Source organism: Triticum urartu, chromosome 1, assembly GCF_003073215.2.
Source record: "Triticum urartu cultivar G1812 chromosome 1, Tu2.1, whole genome shotgun sequence".
Classification (NCBI taxonomy): domain Eukaryota; kingdom Viridiplantae; phylum Streptophyta; class Magnoliopsida; order Poales; family Poaceae; genus Triticum; species Triticum urartu.
This window is the reverse complement of record NC_053022.1, coordinates 516,205,308-516,216,429: the sequence shown is the minus strand read 5'-3', so window position 1 is coordinate 516,216,429 and position 11,122 is coordinate 516,205,308. Positions and strand designations below refer to the sequence as shown.

The 11,122-nt window shown below is 46.7% G+C and overlaps 1 long non-coding RNA gene across 1 annotated transcript; it reads right to left on the bottom strand.

The window, feature by feature from the left end:
- Nucleotides 1–1,299: 1,299 nt before the first annotated feature.
- LOC125537211 lies at nucleotides 1,300–2,674 on the bottom strand. The gene is made up of 3 exons (XR_007295690.1): nucleotides 2,665–2,674; nucleotides 1,949–2,370; nucleotides 1,300–1,641 (listed from the first exon to the last, which is right to left on the bottom strand). It is a non-coding gene; the product is annotated as an uncharacterized LOC125537211 (long non-coding RNA).
- Nucleotides 2,675–11,122: the final 8,448 nt, after the last annotated feature.

Genomic DNA, 11,122 nt, shown 5'->3' with positions numbered 1-11,122 from the left:
AGTGCAGGTACATGTCCTTAATCCTGCTTCCACGTCCCATAATTTTTCAACACCTAAATCCATGAAAACCAACCGAAGGAAATCATGGCAAAAACATGCGCCGTGACTTACGTCTCCAAGGACTTCTTGGCATTATTGTGCAGATTGGACACAACAATCCTCGCTGCGAGCTGCAGAAGAACCACATAGGCACCTTTCTTCACCATGCCCTTGGGGAGGAGGGGGCAACACTTGCAGCGTGGTGACAAGGCTTTGCGAACGCCGCCGGCGAGAGCGCGCAGCGGAGGGCGTCGAGAGTGGCAGCTGCCTCCGCCTCGGCGCGAGCGTAGTGGCCGCGCGACTCGAGGCAGCACACGAAGCGGTCATGCTGGAGCATTACGCTATGCACAGATGTGTAGGCAAGTAACAAAGATTGGTCAAAGGGAAACAAATTATCCAAAAGAAGAAAGATTTTATATATTTTCAACGTACCCAGCCATAAAATCAGATGCTTTTTGATTAGCAAAATGAACACACAATTAAGTGGGCATAGGAGGTGTACAATCATGTACTGACAAAAATCAGAGAGGTTTGATTATGTTCAAATGAGATAAATCATCAAGGTTCCAATGATAGAAAACGTTGGGCCCGATGCACTGATTAATGTTATAGCACACAAGCAAGCTAGACATCTTCGTCTGGAGCGAATACTTTCTTCTTCCTATATTATCAAAGGTGTCTGAAAGTATGAAGACTGGAATCAAAAAATAACAGGAGACAAAACATAAGTAAGCACTCATTGCAATGTACTTGATCAATCGGTATTAGGTTGTGAAACAAGGGCAGGCAAAAAGAAATGAAAAATAAGATGATAATTGATGTAGCCTTACTATACCGGCCATTGAAACGAATCACCAACCAAGATCTTTAATTTTTTGATGAATGCTTGTTGGGTTCTAAAGAAGGGTGAAAGGAACCTTAGCAGAAGACGATGCCTATCCATTGGTTTTACAACTTCCGTCAAACTACATTAGCATGATATCTATGCGAGGTTCACGCATTCAAAATTATGGCCAGCTATAATTCTATGGTCTGTAATTCTACAGAACCAGATAAATGTTTTGGAATGGTAAAGATAACAAGAAAAACAAAATTAGTAAATTTCGGCCAACAAAGCAGAAGTCCGGGATTATTGATTTGGTGTCAGCCTATTTCTTAAATCACAAAGTAGCATGGCTAGACAACCTTTCTTTGAGCAAAGTGAGCATAACAGCCACCATTAAATGCAATTATGAAGGAAAATTGGCAACCTAACTATAATTGCATAACAACTTATTTTCCAGCAAAAAATACATCATTTCATAGGCCAACCTGGAAGCAAGGATTCACCTTAAATGAAGAAGGAAGCCGAACACACCCACATTATAGCAGCAACAAGAGAACTTCCAAGAATTTATAGACTACAAAAACTCACAGAAACTCCACTATGTGGGACAAACTCACAATTGGTGAGGTTGGTGAGCAATTGCACAGGGACACGGTTAAGCAAGCAAACTCAAGAACCCGATTCTAAAAATTGGCAAGCATGAGATATTACAATTGGCGAGTGTGAAATATTAGATGCTAAGCAGGCAAATTCAAGAAGATGATTCTAACAACTACCTCTAGGAAGGTAGTCTAGAATTCATGTAACATGTGGTGTTCTCTGAATAACTGAGAAAAACAGAGGAAACAATAGAAGACGGTAAGAAATAACAACTACCTCTAGGAAAGTAGTCTAGAATTCATGTAACATGTGGTGTTCAATTGGCGAGTGTGAAATATTAGATGCTAAGCAGGCAAATTCAAGAAGATGATTCTAACAACTACCTCTAGGAAAGTAGTCTAGAATTCATGTAACATGTGGTGTTCTCTGAATAACTGAGAAAAACAGAGGAAACAATAGAAGACGGTAAGAAATAACAACTACCTCTAGGAAAGTAGTCTAGAATTCATGTAACATGTGGTGTTCTCTGAATAACTGAGAAAAACAGAGGAAACAATAGAAGACGGTAAGAAATAATTTCATATTGCATAATAAGAATACTTAATGAAGCATTGGGGCATAAGAATACATAAATGACTCCATGGTCAACTCTTTAGCAAGATCTGCACTTCAATCCAAAAGTAAGAGATGCCTGTTGCTGATCACTTGCTAAACGATGAAACATTCATACGGACATTATCACTCATTAACTGGTAAACTGGCACACAAAATACACATGCACGAGGTAATGGCTCTATGGGCGTCAAAAACATCACCAATCCATACCTGCACATGAATTGATGAACAAAGGTGAGGACACATGCGGCTGGCAAGGCAGGAGGAAGCATTGGCGGGTAAGGAGGGAACTGCAACCAAGAAGATGAGTTTGTTTGCATTCTCAAATCACCGTGTTGATGTTAAATTTATTCCTGAAGATAGAACTAAGGCATCACAAAATATTTGAACGACTGGAGCGTAGAGGAATCTGGGAAGCTACATCAGTGTTCAGGTTCACCCATGAACGAAATGATATCACCCCTACCAAATCCAGCAATCAGTTCAGTGCGGATGCACTAAACGCCAGAATCCGAACCTAGCCAAGCATAAATTTGCCATTCAACAAGAGAAAATTGAAATTATGGGCTGGAGGAAGTACGCACTGGGATGGTACTTCTCGACCAGCAGCATCACCATGCCATCCCTAGCTTATGCATTTTTTACAACGTCATCTTTGTGAAATAGAAGGAAGAGATTGGGATTCGGCACAGCCCATAGGGCGGCCGGGGGAGTGTTTATATATGCAGCCTCTAGGGCACGGCATAGCCGAGATTACATAGGTTGTTACAAGAGATAAGGAGATAACTACAAATATTAACAGCCTCCTAATCTATAACAATATTCTGTTTAACATCCCCCCTCAATCTAAACTTCCCTCAAGAAGGTTCAGATTGTATCTATTTGAGACAAACATTGTCTCAGCCAGTAGTTTTGTGAATATATCAGCAACTTGCTCTTTAGAAGAGATGAACCGAACATCTAGTGCCTTGGCTGCAACTCTCTCTCGGACAAAGTGAAAGTCTACTTCTATGTGCTTAGTCCTGGCATGAAATACTGGATTGGCAGATAGATAAGTAGCTCCCAAGTTATCACACCACAACACAGGTGGTCTTGCCATGAAAACCCCAAGTTCACCAAGGACTGATTGGATCCAGATTATCTCAACTGTTCCATTTGCAAGTGCTTTATATTCAGACTCTGTGCTTGAGCGAGAAACCGTGGCTTGTTTCCCCGAACTCCAGGACACAAGATTAGGACCAAGAAAGACAGCAAAACCACCAGTAGATCTCCGATCATCACTGCACCCTGCCCAATCTGCATCAGAAAAACAGCTCAACAGCATTGAAGGAGATTTCCTTATAGAGAGACCCATGCTCCGAGTATACTTTAAGTATCTCAAAATCCGTTTGGCTGCTGAGAGATGTACAGTTGTGGGTGCATGAAGAAACTGGCAAACACGGTTTACTGCAAAGGATATATCTGGCCTGGTAAGTGTTAGATATTGAAGAGCACCAACCAGGCTACGATACTTGGTGCTATCATCTTGAGACAATGGCGTCCCACTCTCCTTGGTAAGCTTCTCGGCCGAAGACATGGGTGTGGTAGAGATATTGCAATTCTCCATATTTGCTCGATGAAGAATGTCGCCAATATACTTCTGTTGGGAAAGTACAATCCCCTCTGGCGACGATCTCACCTCAACTCCAAGGAAGTAACGCAGGGGACCGAGGTCTTTGATAGCAAAGGAAGCCTGAAGATCAGCAAGCAACTTGGTGGTAGCAGTAGAAGACGAGCTGGCCACAATGATATCATCCACATAAACAAGCATAAACATGGTGACACGAGCATGATGAAAGACAAACAAGGAGGTACCCGCCTTAGACGCCACAAAACCAAGTTGAAGAAGCCGAGAACTGAGCCTGGAGTACCATGCTCGAGGAGCTTGTTTAAGACCATAGATTGCCTTCTTGAGCTTGCAAAGATGTCGTGGGGCCCTGGGATCCACAAAACCAGGTGGTTGTCGCATGTACACCTCTTCTTGAAGCACACCATGAAGAAAGGCGTTTTGGACATCCAGCTGACGCAAACACCACCCACGAGAGACCGCAATGGAGAGAACCAAGCGAACAGTGACCGGTTTGACGACAGGACTGAAGGTATCATCATAGTCCAAGCCATATCGTTGTTTAAACCCCTTTGCAACGAGTCGTGCCTTATGACGATCAACTGTTCCATCCGCCTTGTGCTTGAGTTTGAAAACCCATTTGCAGTCAATTACGTTGACATGAGAAGGTGGTGGAACCAAAGACCAAGTGCCATTGTGATGAAGAGCCGCAAGCTCGAGTTGCATGGCCGCACGCCACGCGGGAGAATGGAGAGCTTCACGATGATCAGAAGGTTCCCGTGAGGCGAGAAACGCACGTCGAGACGAGTCATACATGACCGTGCCATCGGTACGTTGCATGGTCTTGCGGGTGTTGTCACGTAGGCGAGTCACCATGGGGTGGCCGGGCGGAGCATCGGATCCGCGCGGAGCAGAAGATCCAGGCGGGGGATCCTCTTGGGATCCCGTACCAGCGGCAGAGCGAGCGGGACCGAGATCCGCCTGGGATCCCGAGCCGGAAGCTGGTGGGGCGGCAGGAACTGCTGCGGCAGCCCGCCTGGAAGCCACATGTGGCTCGGCCAGAGGCATGTCGGGCTGGAGGGAGGCCGGCCCAGATGTGGACCCCGCCACTGGCGCGGGTGAAGCCGCGGGTGCGGGTTGAGGAGAGGCCGGCCCGTCAGTAGGCGCCACGTGGCCCACTGTGGAGGCCGCGGCACCGCCGCTGCCTGGCGCGGGGGAAGACGCGTCGCTGTCCGCCGACAGCGCAGGATCCAAGACTGGATCAGTCTCGGATCGGGCACCAGGATCCTCCTAGGATCCCGTGGTGGTTTCGCCTGGGATTTTCTGTGCCGTAGGAGATCCTGCATCCAAGTTAGCATGCAAACCAGGTGTACAATAGTTCATGTGGTCATGCGGAAATAATAATATGGCATGTTCGGCTATCCTGGATGGTATGGGAGAAGGGAGAGGACTGGAGAATGGAAAAACCTTTTCGTCAAATATGACATCGCGAGAGATGTACACGCGGGCAGTTGGCAAGTGTAAGCACTTGTAGCCCTTGTGACGAATGATGTACCCAACAAAGACACACTGTTGAGATCGAAAAGCTAGTTTGTGTGTGTTGTACGGGCGTAAGTTGGGCCAACACGCGCATCCAAACGTACGAAGAGATGTATAGTCAGCTTTGGTGTTAAACAGTTTTTCCATAGGACTTGTGTTGCCAATGACACGACTAGGAAGTCTATTTATGAGGTAGCAAGCTGAAAGATATGCCTCATCCCAAAAATGAAGAGGCATAGACGCATGAGATAACAGAGATAACCCCATGTCAACAATGTGGCGGTGTTTTCTTTCGGCAGAACCGTTCTGTTGATGTGTATGTGGACAGGAAACGTGATGCATAATACCAAGTTGGCGAAAAAAGGTGTTGCTGAGTTTCTCGTACTCACCATCCCAGTCGGACTGAACACATAGGATTTTGCGAGACAAGAGGTGTTCAACGTGAGCAAGAAAATCACGAAAGACATCAAACACATCACATTTCCGTTTGAGAAGATAAATCCAAACAAACTTACTATAATCATCAATGAATGAGACATAGTACTGGAACCCGCCAGAAGAGGTTTTGGCAGGTCCCCACACATCCAAAAAAATAAGTTCTAAAGGAAAGGAAGAAACACTCGATGATCTAGGGAAAGGTAGCTGGTGTGCTTTGCCTTGCTGACAAGCATTACACACATGGGTCAAAGACCGACTAGATGAAGCTAGCTTATTTGAAGATAAAACTTACTGAACAACTTGCGTGGAGGGGTGGCCAAGTCTTGCATGCCAATCTTCAGCAGATAACCTAACCGAAGACAAAGCACGAGGAGGTGATGGCCGAATGGGATAGAGCCCATTCTCACATCTGCCTTGAAGTAGAACCCTCTTGGTGATCAAATCCTTCATAAGAAAATGAGTAGGGTAGTACTTTAGATAAGCATGATTATCAACGGCAAGGCAATTAACGGAAAGCAGGTTTTTGTCAGCATTAGGAACATGCAAGATATTACGAAGTTTCAGATTGGCAGAGGGAGTAGGAAGGATTGCATGACCACGATGAGCTATGTGCAAACCTGAGCCGTCGGCCGTGTGGATGCGATCCCTCCCTGGATACTTCTCCCAGATCGTGAGGCGATCGAGGTCGCCGGTGATGTGGTCGGTGGCGCCGGTGTCTGTGAACCAGGCGGGATCTCCTAAGATGGAAGGAGGAGATGCAGCAGCGAGACCATCCATCTTGGATTGTTGGGGTTGAAAGGCGTGGTTGTAGCGTTGGCCGCACTCCCAGGCATAGTGCCCAAGGCCACGGCAGAGCTGACACTAGACGCGGTTGTCACCGCGATCGTCGTAGTCGCCGCGGTCACCGCCGCGGTTGCCACCGAAGTCGCCTTGCTGGCGCGCACCACCACCACCACGGTTTCCGCGGTCACCTCCGCGAGAGTTGTTGTAGCCGCCGCGGTCACCGCCGTTGCCACGGCCCTTGCCGCGGTAGTTGCCCTTGCCCCGATTGGGAGGGTTGTTGTTGGTGTTGCCGTTGGAGTCCCGAGCGACGTAGTTGACGGAGGAGCCGCTGGGATGAAGGCGAGCGGCGTTGTACTCACGACGGCGCTCGAAGGCGATGGCGTGGGAGTAAAACTCCCCAAGAGACATGCCATCAAGACGAGTCGTGGCAGCAGTGATGAGTGGCTCGTAGTCGCTGTCGAGACCGGTGATGACGGCGGTGATGATGTCCTCATCACGCATGGCACGGCCGACGGCAGCAAGTTGGTCGGCGTTGGCGCGGAACTTGGCGAAGTAGTCCGCCATGGAGAGGTTGCCCTTCCGGAAGACCGCCATGTCCAGCTTGATCTGGACGATGCTGGCACGGCAGTGGATGTTGTACATCTCCTCGACATGCGCCCAGATGACACGAGAGGTTTCAAAGCGATGCACCTGCTACAGCACTTCATCGGAGAGAGAAGCGGGGAGGTAGCTGAGAACAATCTGGTCCTGATGGTACCAGTTTGCATATGCAGGGTTTGGAGCGCGCTCACCCTTGTCATCGGGTTCCAGGAGCTTGGCAGGGGCTGGGAGTGTGCCGTCGACGTAGCCCGTAGCTCCGGCGATGCGCAGAGGAGGAAGAACCTGAGCTCGCCATAGGAGGAAGTTGGAGGTGGTGAGCTTGGCGGTGATGAGGCTGGCAGAAGGCGGAGGGACGGCGGACGCCGGCGGCCCATTGAAGGCGGCGGGCAGGGATAGGGTTGTGAGAGCAGCGGAGGAGGAAGCGGAGGCCGTCGGGGAACCCATCTTGTGATTAAGCGGGATGGCCTGATACCATGTGAAACAGAAGGAAGAGATTGGGATTCGGCACAGCCCATAGGGCGTCCGGGGGAGTGTTTATATATGCAGCCTCTAGGGCACGGCATAGCCGAGATTACATAGGTTGTTACAAGAGCTAAGGAGATAACTACAAATATTAACAGCCTTCTAATCTATAATAATATTCTGTTTAACAATCTTCAAACAGTAGCTAGCATGTGCAGTTTGGCAAGGAATGAATAGTCTGCATGTGGTGATTTGCACATATTATGAACATACATACTAAGGCTTTAGTTCAAATAAATTAGTCCTATTGAATTAGTAATATACTGTGCTGATTATTAGTCCGACCATGCAAGTACAAGAAAATCAATACAGTGGTGCAAGGTCATACAAGAAAACTGGTCCTACAAAACTAATTCTTTTAGTGTTCAGAATTTATCACCTCAAATTTGTTAGAACCGTACATGCCAAAAACATTTTCTGCAAATACAATATATGCAGAACTTGGTTCTGTTTACAGTACACATGCCTACAAGCTTAGCTGCTTCAGTTCGCTGGGAATTACCTAGTCAGTCAGGCTCCTTTAGTTCTACAAAATTAACATATACTGAGATAGCTCCTTCTTAAAAAATAGCTATATTAGACAGTTCCCAAATTCAACAAAAGGTGGGTTCAGCCATGCGTACTATCAAAGACCTAACCACTTGAATTTAAAGCAAGACGACAGTTTTATGTACGACCAAACAAGGGCGCAGGTGACAAGATCTCTGCAAAAATCAAGCCATTCAAATGCATTTGAGATCAAAATACATCATGCAGGGACAAATGGTATTAGTTACGTTGTCGTTATTCTACTTTGTTTCTTGAGCAGCGACTCAATTAATATTCTCACTGATCCAGTTTACTCAAGAACTTCTGAACCAGTTCCAGGACTCCTATGGACTAAGGTACTCTAGCTGCTTGGATCTTTCATAGGATCTAATTAGAACCAATTCTATGGGTGGTTTATCTTTTTAGAACTATTAGCATTCACTCAGTGGAGAAGTGCAAGCAGGAGCTGACTTCAGTTGGACTAAGTGTGCTAGAAAATGTGGCCAATAGATTGTACGTCGGCAAAGTACGAACTGAAACACTTGAGGAACCCAGTGTTAAAAGTGGATGTTAATTCAGACCTTATCAATGCATGGTGTGAATCCCAAACACTAAACACGATCTGCAGGCATAAAAAGAAACAAATAATCTTTAGATTCTCCCCTGCAAAATAGTAAAATAATAACATTTTGATTCCTGGACAACTCCTTCCTCCAAATCACATTCAGGTGACCCTTCTCCACTCTCAAATCCTCCTTCTAGGGCCGAAGATTTGGAGGGCCGCATCTCAGATTCTCAAATAGATAATAGAGCAAGTAGAAACCAATCCAATCCAATCCTCCTGCAGCAGCAGAGAGGGAGCTGCACGAGCGCGAACACGAACAGAGGGCATCTCAGATTCCTCAAATAGATAATAGAGCAAGTAGAAAACAATCCAATCCAATCCTCCTGCAGCAGCAGAGAGGGAGCTGCACGAGCGCGAACACGAACAAAGGACAACAACCATCCGCTTGTGTGAGAAATCTGAATCAGAGGACCAAATCGAATAGAGACAGACGCGTGGAGGAGGTGAAGAGGGACGAGAGGGCACCTTGACGAGCTCCGTGGCGTCGACATCCCGAGAAGAAGCACACGGACGGGGGACGGCCGGTGGGCGGAGCGATCGCTCACGGACAGGAAGCTCAGGCACAGGCTCAGCGGCCTCGCGGCGCCGACGAGGGAAGGAAGTGGCAGCTGACGCCGGCCATCGTCGTGGCTCTCCCTGTCGACTGCCGCTCGCTTCTCCCCACCGCTTCCCGCTGTCCACCCCGTCGTGGCTCTCCGCCTCTCCCTGCCGGCTGCCACTCGCTTCTCCCCACCGCTTCCCGTTGTTCACCCCTGCTCTCAATGGAGACGACCTGAGCCCGATCTGGACCAGGCGACGTCGAAGGAGGAGGGAGGTGGAGGGGCTACGCCGAGGGAGAGGAAGAGGAAGAGAAGGAGGCGGCGGGAGGAAGCGAGCGCTCGGGAATAAAAGGAGACGTGGCCACGGCCGCTAGTTGGGCGCACTGGCTCATCCTTTATATGTTCAATGAATGTTACATCATAATTTCTGTTGATTCGATTTTGGCCCTGTTTGGATCCCTAAGTTAGAGTTAGTTTTAGTTAGTTGAGGCTCAAATAACCCAAAAGTATACAAACATGATGGGTTAGTTTGGGTTAGTTGGATCTAATCCACACCAAAAAACTAGCCCACACTAGAGGAGCTTATTTGGGTTAGTTCTCCTGGGCCCACTAGAAAAAATATTAAAAAAAGTTACCCCTCCCATCCAAACAGGGTCCAAAATAGTCAAATGATTGAGAAAAAATATTTATTATCAATCTAACTCTATCATCCAAACAACTTTTTGGTTAGAGTTAGTTCAGGGTTAGTTCAGGGTTAGAATCTAACTCTAACCTCTAACTGAGTTAGAGTATCCAAACTGGGCCTTTGTAACTATGAATGTAGCAGAAATGATGGTACTCTTGTGCATAAATTATGATGTGACAGAAATTATGATGTAACATTCATAGCTGACTGGATTTTAGGTTTTAACTTTTTTGCAAACTTGGTAACTATGAATGTTACATCATAATTTCTGTTATATACCAACACCTTGTGCATAAGCTCCTCAAATTTGTGATGATACTCTTCTACTATAGTAGTCTATCTAATGCATTCCAAACTTTCTAAATGCCTATGATACTTATCTCTATCAACTTTTTGAGAAATAGCAATTGTTAATTCTTCCCAACTATCATTGTTATGCATAGCTTCATAAGTTTGTAACCACAAAGCAACATTGCCTCTAAAATGCAGAGCTGCAAAACTGGCCCAAGTAACATGTGGCAAAGATACACAATGAAGTACTTTTCGCGCAAGGTTTTCCAACAAACAGAATTTTAACCATCAAATTTTGGGAAATCAATTTTATGCATATGTCCACCAGGATTTCCCGAACGAAATCCAGACCCAGGAGTGTGATTACACGAATAAGCACCGGCCTCCAATTCAAACTGAACTAACGTGCGAGGGGAATTTTGCTTACCCCTGACCAGGGCAGGCGCACGGCCGTTGTTGGTCATGACGAGACCCAAGACGCGGTCGATAGGCCGAAGCCAGGGATTGACTGATACAAGTGTCATGTGGTCTGAGGGGTCACCGACATCAAAGAAGAGGATTATAGTGATGGTCGCGGTGCCAGACCCGTACAAGGTTCTCACACAGGATGACATGGTAGCATGACACCAGCCGTGGGTGGCGGTCGAAGATGGTTCGATCACAAGGAAGACAATGGCGGAACAATTGATTGGTGTCAATAAAATTTAGGTAACCAAAGAACAAAGAGGGTCATAGAATTGCATCAAAATTTGAAGTGTACAAGCTATGTACATTGTGGTGGTATGATTGATGGCAAATTATTCAATTATCAATATACATATGGGGGAATAGGGTATACCTCTGTGGTCGTCTGATCGGGCGCTTAACGAGGACGCGACTAGTGGGA